The following is a 16,361-nucleotide window of genomic DNA, read 5'->3' on the forward strand; positions in this document are numbered from 1 at the left end:
CTTAAACAATACTCTCTACATAAAAGCAACAGAGAGGCATTAATGTCTGTTTCACTTTTATACATCCTCCTCGTTCAGTGGCGTTGATGATACTTTTAACAATGACATTAAATTATACGAGTTTGCAGCTCTAACTGACTGTGGTCAGCATGTTCTCTTTAACTCAGAGGGATTTTTTTTCCAAAGAATAATTCTTTGATTTCTTCTTTTAGATTTATTACAGAAACAAACCAGGAAGGAAGTATGTGACCATAACTGTGACCGAACATTAGTCTATTTTAAATACATCTACATAACTATCATCTATTTATTGTTCAGGTGATGAAAGAACAAATAAACTCCATATTTTTCTAAATATTAAATTGAGTAAATAAATAAATAAATATCATCAACCAGGAAGAAAAAAAATATTTTTAAATAAAAACTTGTGTGTATTCCCCTAGTCAGTAATTGACATTTGACAAAAAATATTTTGAAAACTAAAAGTTTGCCCGGTAACAGGCCAACATGTGATGTCTGAGATGAGATCAGTGTTGTTTTTATCATCACTGGTTGTACACCGGGCCGAATGAGCGCTGCTGCATCTGCATCTCGTCACAGTAAACCGAGATGAATTAACCTTCGTTAATTATCTACAGACACAGACTGTGCGTTTTAAACCCTCTTATTATCCTCTGGGTGAAGGAGTAAACTACATATTTACTGAGAACAGAGGGAGTAGAGGAGGAGACATGGGCATTATTTAATTAGCTTTGATTACTGTGAGGATTAGCATAGCTAATAAGCGCCACAGCTAACAGTGACATTTACAGGCTGAATATGTGTTTGCAGTGGACTTTGAATTGATCCTCATTTGACTTTAATCAATCTGGAGTCCAACATCTCGTCGTGACTGACGATGCACGCTAATGTAGAGTAAGACGTCACGAGAAGACCACACCGTGTGAAACAGAATAACAAACAACAGGATTTTTATTAAAACATTTTTTTTTTTTTAAATTATTCAAGAGCTCATTTTGAGTTTAAACATAAATAAAATTATGTTGTGTTTACATTTTTTACATTATGCTATGCAGTAAGCTAATAAGCTTTAATTAATAATCAGTAACCCTGTTAGGCCCCGTGTCCATATGGCATTTTTTCGGGGCACAAATGCACCGGCTGTGCGTTCAGGAGCTCTTGCATGAAGCGTTTGTGCGCTGAGAATAAAAGCGCTGCATGTCAGTCCTGTCTCTATGACAAACAGTTTGTTGACAACGGCCGCTATATGACAGACACTACTCCGTTACTTTCTACTGTGTCTTTTATATCTTAGATCATTTATCTTCCGATACACGGAGCAAAGAGGATGTGGGTTAAAGACACGATCCGTAGGCGGCAAAACTACAGGGAACATCATACATTTTGAAAAGAACACTGGTGACGTCCTCAGCACCTTTCGGAAAAGTTTAAAAATGTTCAACTTCAGCGCTCGTAGCGGCCGCACCTAAAAAGCCAGAGCACTGGGAAAACGATGCTGGACGCTGTGCTTTGTCTCAGGGCGGCTGCATGCTGCTTCTGCTCATTGAAAACAACTGAAAAAAGCTGAGGCTGGCTCTATGAGGACCAAGACCGATTTTGATTACTACAAAACTAGCTTCCTTTTCTCCTCATTTTTGATCCACAAACTAACACTACATACACAGAAGCCTCTGATTCACATCTGTATTTATTTGTTAAAACATGCAGCAACACCAGACTAGTCAGACATTTTTTATAATTTAACAATATCAACATGTTGCTATATATTACAAATTAATCTACTGATGCTTGTGTTGAGCTCTCTTTTTTACAACAGAAACTAAAAAGATTTTCTCTGAAACATCGCATTGAAAAAGGCAGTGTCAACCTTAAACCTTGATACAGGTTTGTGCAGTGCAGGACAAAGTCTATGAAACTTTTTCCCTGCCATACAGGAACTTCATTTAGTTCCCCAACTTCACCAAGAACAGATAAATAAGGTATATATACCTGCAGGAAGAAGAGGAATAATAAAGCAAACTTTGCCAGGAGACACTTGACGTCCACCCTGGCTCGTGCTGACATCAGTGAGACAGCTGGCAGAACCAGACGTCAGCTCGAGCAGCAGAGAAACCATAAAACCAAACGTCTGTGCTGCTGCACAGAGATACCAGCAGCCAATTCACTGCCGACTTTATCTTTTTCTCCAAACTCTTCCTCCTCCTCCTCTTCATCTCATCGTCTCTTCCTTTACTTTTTCTGTCCTCATTTCTGTCCCCTCTCTCGCTCTCTTCCGCCATCAGGAAAAAATAAACAACAACAGACAAAACTTGCAGCAAGAATGCGAGCGGCGCAAAATGTCAGCAGTGTCAGTTTGTCGTCTTTGTTGTCATCCTGGGGGGAGACAAGAGTTTGCGCGCTCGGCTTTTAAAAGGTGCCAGAGAAGTTCAAATTTCCCAGGAGTGCAGGGATTTGTCTGTTATGACTCTCTCTCTGGTTTTTTTTGAATAGTTAGCCACGACTTTAAGCAATTAGGGAGACTGGGGACAGTTGCAACACTTTCCTCTCATTTTGACTATTTTGACAAGAGCTGCAACATTTTTTTTTACATCAAACTTAAATCTGCCAGTTAATTATCAATACCGTTTAAAGACTAATACATGTAATATTGGTCACAATATACATTTTACTTAAAGAAGACAGATGTTGCATGTGACCTCAACCATACACTTGTGTCTTAAGTGCCTTTGTTTAAATTCTAGTGTTATTGACATGTACAGTAAATAAAAGAAACAGTTATCTACGGCGGCCGGTAGGCAGTGGTGAATCCAGATTATGTTTGGGCTCCAGGAAAAATTCATTAGGGGGGCCCCTCCAACCACCATTCATCACCAGTATGTCTACGAGTTTCACAACGCTTACTCCTCGTCCTCTTTCTTTTTTTACTCTCAGACGGATATTCCTCTTCATTTTCCCTTCGCTGACTATTATCACTTCAGTAATAATGCATGCCATGCTTGGCAGGGCAACGAGAGGGAGCGCTGTCAGATGGGGCCCCCTGAGGGAGGTGTCCTACTGTCATTGCAAAATGTGCATAGTTTGAGCCACTGCTGTGGTTTAAAGTTCGTCAGCCCCTGGGGCCCCAAGCAGTTGCCTGCCTTGCCTGTTGACAAGCAGGGCCTCTGCCGGGTGGGGGGTCACACGCTCGGTAACTGCTGAAACGACGCACATTTAGAAAAACACTGCACATACAAAAGCAAATGCAAACTCCTGGAACAAATGCAAAAAACACGCCGTTACAAAAACAAAACGCACTGCAGAAAGGCAAAACTGCATTAACATCATTCTAAGAAGAAGCCAATGCCAACACAACCAGAGAGTGTTCTCTGTGGGATTAATGAGAAATGTAAAGTAAAAACGTCACCATCATCCTATCCCTCTCAGTTTCACACTACAAAGAGTTGAGACAATTTACAAGGCCATTTCACCAAATTTACTCCGGGACATAACCCAACTAGAAGATGTAAAAGTATAAAATAACACCACATGGATTTACCCCTGGTGATAGATCTGCAGCCTGTGCATTTACACATTTTGCCATCTTTAATTCCTCCCAGGTTTTTTCAGTGGATTGGTCATGTCTCTGAAATAAAGTCAAATCTCTAGCACAACTTTTTTCTTTCAAACACAAGTTTTGTTCCCACCTGAGCGTTCCTTCCTTACTGCCTCGCAGGTAAATGTTGATCCTGTCTGCTGACTCATCTCTCATCACTCAGTCTCTCACAGATTCTCACCGACAGCTGACGGCATCAACAGCATCCTTCTGGGATGTCAAATCAACTTCAGCAACAACAAAAAAAAGATCTTCACCTTAAGGGCACTTAGAAAAATCAGTCTTTCTAAGTCATAGTGACCGACATATCAGTTTTCTATTATATGAATAAGCCCCAATGGGGAAAAAAACATTAAATATCATTAGGGGGAAAAAAAATTGTTTTTAACTGGGCTGTTCAGACGACTGTTGCAGACCCATGACACTGATAACCAGCTTTACAACTTTGCGCAGAACTGATATTATTCAGAACAGATTGCAACGTAAAGCTGAGACATTACCTGGGTCTTTGGCTTCTAACAGCACTACCTCTGCTTGTCTACAAATGCACGTTGCCTCTGATGGGGGGCCAAACCAGCACCGTGTGTTTTACAACCGTGCTGTTGAACTCAGAGACCTTTGGTGGGTACCAAAGTGCACCAAACCGAATTCCTACATAATGTTGCTTTAGAAACAGCTTTTGGGTCATGATTCCCAAGAACAAAGTGTCCATTTATCTGCTGTAATCCACAATCCACAGTCTACCTGCAGCAGACTGTGACTAACCAGAGACATGAAGCTACCAGAGTCCAAGCAGGTGGTGTAACCTGAAAACTCATGGCTGTTCTGTTCCCTTGCAGGCCTGGGCTGTGGTCGCTGGGATGCATGCAGCTGCCTCCATGAGCTTTAAATTACTGTGTTGCCAACTTGACGAGGCAGGCCCTCAACTGGCTCATGCTCTTTTAAATCTGTTGGAGGTATTGGGGTAGCTGCTCCAAGATTCTGTCCTCACCAACCTCCCCATTGGTGTGCTGCCAAATCCAGAGCTGGCAGAGTCCCTTAAGGCAGTGGTAGCTCTCCTTGGGTTACTCTACATGGGGTACAGTGGTAGACTGGAGATGCAGCTGGTACATATCTGGGGAGATGTCATACTTGGTCTTTGGTGCGGCTTTCAGGTTAGCGTAGCAGTGGGCTTTTTCCTTGTCCAATGGGGTGAAGGCCTACCATGCCCCGCCGGACAGCAGTGGAACCAGACGGCATGCTCCCTCACTCTTAGGATACTTCTGTGATTTGGCAGTCTGCTTCTAAACTCCTCACCATCTCCTGTTTTAGTTCAAAAGAGTGGCTTCACCCAGGCCTAGGCTGCTCAGGTCTTCTGTTGGAGTCCCAAACACCTGCTGGTGTTTTTTTCTGTAGTCCTACTTTATGACATCATCAATCATTCAAATTGAGAGAGATTGTTTATTTTAAAACCAGTGGCATCAATAACTGGTATCAGAAATTTTAATAAACTTATTAAGCAGTGACTGGCAGGTTCTGCACACGGGGTGCAACACTGTCCCAACACTGTCAGAAGAGAGGCCCTCAGGCCTGGGATCACTGCCACCAGACTCTGCTCTCTCCTTAGCTGTGCTGGTTTAAAGTCTCTCACCATGTGTCTCTTGTTTTCCCACTAATTCACCAGCCTGTGCCGGGGCTTTACGAGCTGCTCGGGCCACTCAGGAGTCACTGTTTTCCTCCTGTCTCCCAAGCCAAGTTTGAATTGACAGTTAATATCTTCACAGGCTCCACTGGAAATATAGTCCTGTATGCTGACTTTGAGGTTGGTTATCTTTTGACGATTAGCAACAACCTGACGTATAGGTTGCAGGATTGACTTTCAAACTCCCCAAAAGATTTGCAAACAGACATGCAAGTCATAAAATATTATGATGGTGTGGATGAGTAAGCCTTCCTCACAAGGAACAGTTACAATTTTCTCAAAAGAAAAATTGTGATAAAAGGAGGGATTTCATTAATAACTCAAAAATGTGTTAATAAAAAAAAAGGGGAAATAAAAACAAAGACTGCACAGGAGGTTGAACTGTTACCTCCCCTTTAACAAGCTGTGGACTGACTTCAACTGGCCCAATGCTGCCTTCTTTTAAACTCTAAGCCCCTCCCACCAGCCTAATTAATCAGATAATTTATAGGCTACAATAAAAACATTTTTTTTTAAGCATCACCAACTCTGGCACCACAAAACAGGTTTGAAGATGTTTTTTAAAAAAAATTATCCATATTTAATTTCATCCACAACAATTTATTTTGAATTAAAATTGTGATTGCAAAGATAAGTTAAGTATAAAGTAAGTAAAAAAAATGCCATCACGTCATCACGTAAGCACGTATGAGCGGAATATTTAATTTACGGAAGTGTGAAGCTCTTGTTTCTCAACACAAACATATGGAGGGGAGAAGGAGGGGAGGATGAGAAACGCTCCTCACGGTAAACTGAGACGGAAAGCTTCTGAAAATGTTTGTATGAATGAAAAGATCTCGCGTGGTGGACACGGAGAAGGACATGAGGGTGATTGTGAGCAGGTGAGCGGGGAAAGTTTAGTGTGTGTGTGTGCCGAGTGTGTGTGTGTGTGTGTGTGTGTGTTTTGAGTTGACTATGTCTCGTGCGCGCTGATGCCTGCTGCGTCACAACACGCCACTATAACACAGTGAAAAACGTTTATTCCAGAGTTTGATCCTTTGCAGGTCTGAATATTTAAACCCCCTCAAATATAAATCACATTAATATTTAAAGTATGTCCCCTAAGTCAAGACTATATTATTTAAATGAAATGGAGAATAATGCATTCATTCGTCACTGTTTTATTTTTTAACCTGGTGAATTTATTCTCCCTAAATTGTGTACATATATATTTTAATTTAAATATGTTTATACATTAAGTCTGGCTTTTTAATCATAGCTTTTTTTATATACAAGGCAATTTCAAAAACAAGAAAGGGAATTGCAGATATTTATAATAATCTTATGATTAAAAGAGAAATCGTGAAGTGATAAAACTAATTTAAATATAAAAAGAGGTTTTTGTTTGACATATTGGACTGGACTGAAAATGTAAAATAAAATCTTTTAGACAAATAGAAAAAACAAACCAACATATTATCAAGCAAACAGACTAAATATCACAAAGAGGCCAGAGAGACCTTAAAGGAGCGAGGGTTTCGTTTATCAGAGTATTTTTTTCCAAACATTTAATTTCTTCAATACATTGTAGTTATTTATAGTAATTGTCAAAATAAAATAAACAAAACAGAGAGTTGCTGCTGTTTTCTCATTTACAAGTATGAGTATATTTACCCAAATAATTAACAAGGTTATCTGAGATGTTAAAACAATTCAGGGTATCAATGTAATAGATTATATTATTAGATTATGTGTAAATAAATGTATTATCAGTTTTTAAGACAACCAGCAGTGAAAATCTGACCAAGACATTTTACTGTATGAAAAACCTCTGAGGAGCAAGAGGAGCAAAAAATCCCAGGGATCCACTTTTGTGTAAAATTTTGTTTCCCACATTTTGAAAAAAAAGAGAGCACACTGTTTCCTTAAGGTGATCTCTAAGTTACCTCCACAGAGCTGCTGAACTCCTCTTTGATTTTCTGTTGAAACACGAGGCTGATACTTTTCTTGTTGCACCTTCTATCTGCTATTTTTAACTTCAGCAACTTTTAACCAAGGCAAGAAGAGTCCGATACAAAGAATAGGACATGTATTATTGTGGATCATTTCCAGTGCAGGAGCTCTGATTGCCTTACAGATTGTCTTGTCTTGGTTATTTTGTATTTTGTGGTAAGTTCTTTAAGGGTTAATATTTCTCCCACTGTGTTCAGTAAATGGAAAACAAAAGTGAAACTATTGTCATACCAGACGGCCTTAAAAATAGATTTCATATTAATAGTTATAAACCTGTAGCGGGACGATTGTGGGGGTGGTGGCTTTATTTGGCTGTGTGGCTGTACGGGCGTCCAACATCACTGAATGTCTAACTGTAGGATGTACACACTGTTGCCTTCTATCTTTTGGTTAAGTCTGCCTTGGGGCCTACTTTTTAAATGGCAAATAATTGGTCAAATATGCACACAGACATATCAGTACTTGTGTTGCTTAAATCAGCAGGTCACTCTTTAATGACAAATCCATGTCACTGTCCATGGTGCTGAAATAGATACTCATTGTCATCAGCATTATTCTCCATCCTGCCCTTCCATCCTCCTAGATTTCCCTTGTCAAGAGGCTTAAAACCCGCCTCAGCTCCAGCTCTCAGCCTGTCGTTAGGTGGAGACAGGATTTCCAGCATGGCGGCTGCTGCCGATGAGACTCCTGCAGTAACAGATGGTTGACGTCACTCAGGCTTCGTCCATTAATATTTACAGTAGAGTCTATGTCTCCGCCCCCTCTGCAATGAGCCATAGGCTGCGCGCCTGTTACAAACGTATTCTTCCTTAAAATAGTATTTTGTAGAGAAACAAAAGTGGGTATAATTTAACCAAAATGTAATTCTTGCTTGTGGAAGTCAGACGGCTTTATAGGACTTTCAAAGTGAGCAGAAAGTCGATGCCTCCTACTTTGTTGTTTTTGAAGCATCATTGCAGTTTGATTTTTCTCGAGCTCTGTGTATGCTGTCAGTTCACTCCACTTTAACAACAATAATGGATAAAAATGGTTTACATTCTTTATATATAAATATATATATATTTTTTAAATCAATTTTAGCTACATAAAAAAAACATTGATCCATAACCATAATGAGTGCAGACACTTAACACTGAAGAAGGTCTCTAATTTGGCTCCGGAGGCCCCTCGCGATCAGCCGCCATCCTGTTTCACCCTAACTTTCAGTCAACCTAACGACATGCTGAGGCGGGTTTTAAGCCCCTTGACAAACTGCTACACCATGCCCGCATGTCAATGTGTGTGTGCCGATGAGGACAATAAGTGCGTTTAACGTATGCAACTACTGGCATTGACTATTATAGAGAGAGAAACATACCATTTTACCAAGTAACTTACTTTTACCCTCATTTTAAGAAAGGAACAACTTTCAGATTTTTTCCTCTTTCCATCAAAAAATCTCTAAAACCTCAGCGACCTTCACAACGAGAAACGTTTGAATTCAGTGTTTTAATAAGAACCAAAGAGAGGCCATACATATTCACAGCCAGCAATGATACGGGCTGCGCTCCAAACATTACGGTCCCCAGGGAAACTCTGAACCACAATGAGACAGTTCCTCCCTCCCGTTGTTAAGGCAGTTTTATTCATCGGTACAGCTCTCCAGGCATGCATATTGCATGCCCCAGAAATACTTCTCTATATCATTAGTGTCGCCTACAATGCTGTGTGTGTGTTCCAGCAAATGTGCATGAATGTTAGTGTTTTTACATTATGTAAAAATGTGTTTCTATTCATACAGATGTTTGCTTATGAGTGTGTGTGTGTGTGTGTGTGTGTGTGTGTGTGTGTGTGTGTGTGTGTGTGTGTGTGTGTGTGTGTGTGTGTGTGTGTGTGTGTGTGTGTGTGTGTGTGTGTGTGTGTGTGTGTGTGTGTGTGTGTGTGTGTGTGTGTGTGTGTGTCTCTTGTAATTCAGCGGGATGTAAAGTAGTGGCATTATAAGCACAATGCTGCCTCTAAGTAATTGCATGGAGGAGCCTTGAGGAGCTGATAACATATTAAAAACCATAAAGAAACACATCATGATGTTCAATAAAACAGACGCCTGCTGCATTATGTAGAACACTTAACTCTTGGTCCAACTCGTTTTTGTCCCCTCCCATCGTCCCCCCCACCATTGGCTTTATCTCTCCATAAAATGTGCTGCAGTGCACGATTGTAAGTTTAATGTATTATTTTCATTAACACTGTATGTAAGTATAATCCTGACTAATCTGCCCTAAAAGAAACGGGAGCTTTCACCCTCTCGGCACTTCCTGAATTTTGGACCAAAGTTTTTGAGCAGCTTCATCACCATTAGTGATTAGAATTGAAGTGATGGTACAAGAAATGAAAGATCTGTGCGGGCATCCAAAGCATTTCACCCTCCTGACCTTCCTCCTCCACGTTGTCCCCTGAAGTGAACAGCTTGTGTGCCTTTTCTGGTAGATTTTAAAACTTGGCTGAAGAGAAAAGTTGGCTTAGTTTTCAGGTTAAGAGCATGAATGAGGTGACATATTGATTTTGGTGTTTAGGCCTAACTGCTGTGGACGGTTGAGGTCAGGACTCTGCGCAGACAAGTTAAGTTCCTTCATACAGAACTAGAAAATATTTTCCTCATTGAGATGTATTTTTTTGTAGGTGAGTGTCTGTGTGTGTTTATGTTGGTGGCCCTGTATTGTAAGAATAGAGCAGGTATTTAAACGCCACTCAACATGCAGACATGCTTTAAATGCCACATGTAGAAACCGTATAACAAATTTTGAAATGATTTTGCTGAGAGGTGTATGGGTTTGGTTTGACCCCTTCCTTGAAGTCATGGTGGGTAGAAAGTGAGTTCAATAAAGACAGAGAGTAACCAAACCATGTCTCGCACAGGGTAAAAAAAAATAGTGCTGAAACAATAACATAGTAACATAGAGTTGTCAATACCAACGGGTATGTTACCACGGGAACAAAAAATGACCTCCTGTGCACCTGAAACTGAGTAATATGGTTATTATTATTTTTTTTTTTAACTTGCACTGAAAGGATCACTGAACACAGACCAATTTTTTAAAGATGTATTTTTGGTGCTTTTGTGCTTTTATTTTAGAGATAGGATAATGGATAGAGTCAGAAACCAGGGACAAGCGGCAATCTCCGGTTTTGAAAATGCGGAAGTGCAAAATCCTACAGTTCGTCGACTGTCCGCGTGAGGCTCCTGGTGTTTGTAAGATCTTCAGAACGTAGCCGCTCATGAAACAATCATGAAATGATCTCTTATTTCTCTGTAACAATGATTAGTTTGTTACTATTGGCACTCTCTCTCTCTCTCTCTACTAGATCTCCTGCCGCTTCCTGTCTCTCTCTCTCATGCTCAGCAGCTTCGGGTTGAATATTGGATCATTAGCACGTAAGCACATGGTATCAAAACAGTAAGTCATTTTGACAAGCTTGATAGCAGTACTTCGTCATGCTGGTACCTGGTGGTATTTTCTGGTTGTCCCATTTGTAAAACTGTGCGGCCCAGTTGAGTGCAGCTCATTTTAAAATTACATGTGCGACCTGACAACTGATCTTTGTCCTGTTATATTCTCTGGTTTGGTCTGTATATTGATGTGCTGTCCACCTCAGCCAGTGACCTCGGATCATTTTGTGTGTGTGTGTGTGTGTGTGTGTGTGCGTGCGTGTGTGTGTGGTATCATCAGCATGAAAGGGGGAGTGATGAATTGGTAATTGCCGGCCGTCTGAGTGGGCGCTTCACCGTTTGAATGTTTTATCACAGATTTAGAGCATGGAACGGGGTCTTATTAAATCTGAGTGTGTGTGAGCGTGTGTGTTTTTGCGTGTGCACTATCAGGTGTTGGAGAGGGGGGGGGGGTGGGGGGGGGGGAGAGGCGGAAGACATAAGTAATGCAAATGGGAGAGGAGCTAGGAAAAACTAACAGAAACATTAGGGGCTGCTTCACTTTGAATCAGTGCCACCGATCTGTTTTACTAACAAGACAGGCAGGATGTTGATGAGTCTCTGCACAATGCGTCTCTCTCACACACACACACAAACACACACATACACACACACATAGAACCCATTTCCATGACTCGGTTTTTAAGGGGATTTATATGAATTTGTTCTTCACAGGGATAAGAACAAAATCAGGGCCGCCTATTTCGTTTTTCCTGCTGTGCTGTATACGCTCACTTTCTGTTCTGCACCTGCTGCAAAGAATTCTGTGAATTTTTTAAGCAGTCGTGTCATGTGTAAACACAAACACACATTGCAGCAGGTACACGCTCTCACTCTCACACACACACACACACACACACACACACAAAACTGCTTGTTAACCTACACACGGAGATAAAGATGTCCTGGTCAGTCAGCAGTTATCAAAACGTATACTCTTTTCACTGATATACACTGCTTCGACAAATCTCCGCACAGTTTTTTTGATTTAATCAAAGCTTTACATTCCTGAAATAATTGCCTCTTATTTTACATAAACACACATTTGAATTGAAAATAGAGACGAAGTGGGATTGCACCAAGTCATTCAAAGGAGGCCAATGCCAACGAGTCATTGCGTTTCATCAGTATAGTTATTTACTTTTCCTGTACGCCAGTGAGTCAAATATGTACCAGTTTAAAATGCTTTGGCGTGTCCTGTCATGACTCGAGTGCAGCTGGCACCATCACCCACTGCATGCGACCTGATGTGATTGAAATTTTGACCCTATTCATGGTGTACAGCAATGGCTGCACAAAACGTGGTGGGATCCATGGTGATGCCGAATAGGCACTTCTTACTGTATTTTCTGAGGTCGTCATCCTTCATTTAGAGAAAATGGTGGTGTGCTGATCAGGAAATAAATCTTGTGGAGTGCTGGTTGGATTGAAAAGACCCCAGACAAGTGACCAGAGGAGGTGGGCAGTGCAGCTTTAAGCAAATTTGCTCGAGGGCTGTGGGTCTGTATACTTCACAACTATCACTGTAAGCTTAGAGCCCAACGAACATACAGGTAGCTAGCAGGATTACAAACTCCACATGGTGAAAGCAGATGGTACTGAAAGAGCTGCACACAAACTGTATGTTATTGACTTTGCTGAACACGGTTAAAATCATCACACAGGAAGACAGTTTAACCTTTCAACCTTCCCAGTTACATCCCTCAGCACAGAAAACATGGGAATTTAAAATTCAACGCCTATTATTTATTCCAACCAAATTTCAGATTTTACTGTACTCTCATGGTAGAAAAAGTTGTGTTAAAACAAAAAACATGCTGGAGGAGCAGTGTTTCATGAAGCAGTTGGACTGTGAGAGCGGTGTCAGTGAGCCTGCAGCCGTCCTCTCTGACCCACACTGCAGAGTTAAAGTTCACAAACACCATATTTTTCTGATCTCTGGAGCTGGGTAAGTAATGAAAATAGCGTCCTGAACAGATTGGCTTGATGTCGACTCGGTATGCACCTCCATCCTCGGAATGTCAGAAACACTGGGAGCAACCTGAGGGCGTCTAAACACCGCTAATGAGGCTCTCTCTGCAGGAACCAGCTCTGCCAGGCTCGTTCTACCTGATTATTATAACGAGGCAGTGCTGAGAACTTATTTTTTTTATTGGCATACGGCAAAGAAACCGCTCACAGGTGATACCAAAAATGTTGTGTTTATGTGGTTTTTTTTGTGTTTCCTGTAAAAAGAATTAATTGATAATATTTCACTTTTGAGTTTGAATCACTAAGTGCACTGGCACCTGTGTGTGTGTGTGTGTGTGTGTGTGTGTGTGTGTGTGTGTGTGTGTGTGTGTGTGTGTGTGTGTGTGTGTGTGTGTGTGTGTGTGTGTGTGTGTGTGTGTGTGTGTGTGTGTGTGTGTGTGTGTGTGTGTGTGTGTGTGTGTGTGTGTGTGTGTGTGTGTGTGTGTGTGTGTGTGTGTGAGATGCAGGGAGGATACAGCAGCCTTGTTGGACTCAGCTGTCATGTTTCCTCATTTCACACAACACCGATCCAACAGAGAGAGAGAGAGATGGATGGAGAGAAAGGCGTGGGGGGGGGGGGGGTCACCATTAAGTGTAAGAGGAAAGCAGATTGGTCTGAGAGGCAGAAAGAACGCAGACATGGACTCTCGCTGCAGGTCATCCATCCTGCGTTTGTCAGACGGTTGTTTTTATATTGTCTCATTCTCATAATGTCAAAGATGGGAGTTTGATATCAACTTATTGTTTAAAACAATGACAATGCAGCGATCCCTCTACTGCCCATTTTTCACAGGTCTGCGCTCGAGTACTCAGTTTGACATTGGCAATATAATAAGTTAGATTCTCTAAATAAAGCCGTGAAGTAAGAAGTAACAAATAAACAGCATGCGGTTACCTTTTTAAACAAAGCTTGTAATTTAGAATTTAAACGTTATGACAAGCAATACTAACATCCCTGCGAGTAATGTTTTGGAATGATCACATTTACAGATTTTAAAAATCTTTTATCGTCGGTCAAGCTTGCGGAAAAGATTGTGCTTTGGGTTTACATCCAGCTAGTTAAGTAAATAACTATGGCATGTATGGGCGGCTGTGGCTCAGTTAGTAGAGTCAGTTATCTCTCAAACGGAAGGTCGGAGCTTCCATCTCCTGCTCGTGCTCCTAGTCAGAAAACTAGAGAAGTGCTATACAAGCTTAAGTCCATTTACCAAATCAATGTGTCTAATGTACTTTAAATGATGTTACCAAAATGGGTAATGTCGAAGTCAACATTGACTGTTAATGAAACACAGCAGTCTTTCTCTTGGATTGGACTCATCCATCACACCAGACCGTAGACTGTATAAAACATGGATGTTTAGCCTCAGTGTCGTCGTCCCCTTGGTGTCTGAAGAGGTGTTTTGGAGCCCAACAATGGTGGTCGCCATATTGGAAACGCCATCTCCACCTAACTTTCAATCAAGAAAAAGACTAAAAGGTGGTGCGGAGGTGGGTTAATCCTCCTGGAAAATAGCTTCAAAACACCCACCATGCAGTCAACTCAACCACTCCCCTAATTATGCAAATGTATATAAAACACGGGTAAAAGAAAATCGCTCCCAACAAGTGTTGACTAATGAATAAATTAGCTATTCAGACATTTTCCTCCTAGATGTAAACATGCAAATCTCTAGTGTAGAAGTCGACATTTTGATATGGGACTAAATGGAGATTTCCTGGATAACAGTCAGCCTCAAGTGGACACCCAAGAAACTGCAGGTTTTTGCATTTCTTGGTTGCCTCTTTCTTCACACTTAACACACAATGCAAACTATTTGAACTTTTTATGCATTGTTACCTGTCTGTCATCCACATTAAACCAAGAAGTTAGAGAAATAATGCTAAATGGGCTACTTAAACGATCATATTTAGAAGCATTCGGCCACTGATCAAGCTGCCATGTTTAATGATTGGAGCGTGAGAACAGGCTGGGGTCGGACATCACTGTCTTATTTCTTTGACATTTTTCTCGTCTCCGTGTGTCTGTGTTATCTTTGACCCTATTTCAGTGAAGAGCTGAATGTAACTGACCTAGAGAGAGTGTGTGTGTGTAGCCACTCCATCAGAACAGGTAATGAATGTGGGCACAAGCACCAAACGTAAAAAACATTGGCAATCTTTTCTGGATGAAACTACCATCATACTCACAAACACAAACACGCACACACTCGGTCAGCTACATTCAGCTGCTTGTTACTTGAAACACACAGCGAGACCGAGAGCGAGAAGCAGGAGAGAGAGAGAGAGAGAGAGAGAGAGAGAGCTGTAGGCGATACCTTGTGTCCAGGATATCACACTCTGAATGACTTCAGGCAGAGCTGATACCAGAGCGCTCGTGTGTGTGTATATGTGTGTGTTTCGGTGTGTGTGTGCGCTCCGCTGCCTCCTCTATCAGGCTGTCATGTGGCTATTTCTCATGGATGTGATTAGCTGCAGACAGGAGCCCTCCAGTCCGACACTGTAATGTAGAAGAACAGCAGGAGATCCACACTCGGCTTCAGCCAGCGGACGAGGCCAAAACCAACTTCCATCCAACTCCATTTATTCTTACAATCATATTTCATTCTGGCATTTGGACCAAAATAAGAAAAAAATCTAGACCCCCTGATTTTCAAATTAAGTTTTTGTGGCTGACAATCTTCAACCAAACTCAGGTTGTGTTGTGATACCATGTATTCTTTCTCCATTTTTTTGCCTTTGTCCATCTTACCTTTATTTTCCCTTTTTTTGTCTAGTCCTCTACTTTCCCAACATTGTCGGATCCAAACTTAACTGGAAAGGTTACCAGTTACAGGAATTTATGATGGATTTTTCTGTCTGATCCTACTTTAACACCAGAAATGGAAGACCAAAAAAACACAAAATCATCAGAAAAAGGACTGGAAGATGATATCAAAGAAAAAAAAATGATTCAGTTAATTACATGTGACTGTTTTTAACCATTCAGTGACTGATAACAATTTGTGAATGTAAAATTTGGTCAAGCCTTTTTTTTCATGAATTCCAATAATTGTGTATATTGGAGTTTTTACACTTGCACAAAACTCCTAAAAACCTCCCAAAATCTTTGTGTGGAGCTGCAACGTCTCTCTCTGCTCTTTCATTTGTTCTCATTGAGGTAATCATCAGCCTTCTTTGTTTTTTCTGAAACAACCTTTTGTTTGCCTGATGAAGGTCTAGTACCCAAACATTGCCAATAAATGTTTTTATGCGAGTTAGACGGTGTGCAGGGGTTTACCTTTAAGATTTCGATGGACACATCTCACTCCTACTCACCTGTCTTATGAAATGGATGTGCAAAGGTTTTTTCTATTTTCAATGCAAAAGGCACATTTTTTCACCTTGACTTTGAATTTTTCCTGCCAACCCAACAAAGTATATGATAATATTTTAGGAGGGATCCAACATTTGACATTAAACTATTCAGTGAAGACCAAAACAAATATATATATATATTTTTTGCTGCAATACCTTGTGTAAAGTAAGTTGTGATCTCTTAAAATGTGCTTTTGTCATGAAAAAATTGAAAGGTGTCATTTTTTAAAATAAAACCATAACAC

The sequence above is a fragment of the Labrus mixtus genome, chromosome 2 (genome assembly GCF_963584025.1).
Source record: "Labrus mixtus chromosome 2, fLabMix1.1, whole genome shotgun sequence".
Classification (NCBI taxonomy): Eukaryota; Metazoa; Chordata; class Actinopteri; order Labriformes; family Labridae; genus Labrus; species Labrus mixtus.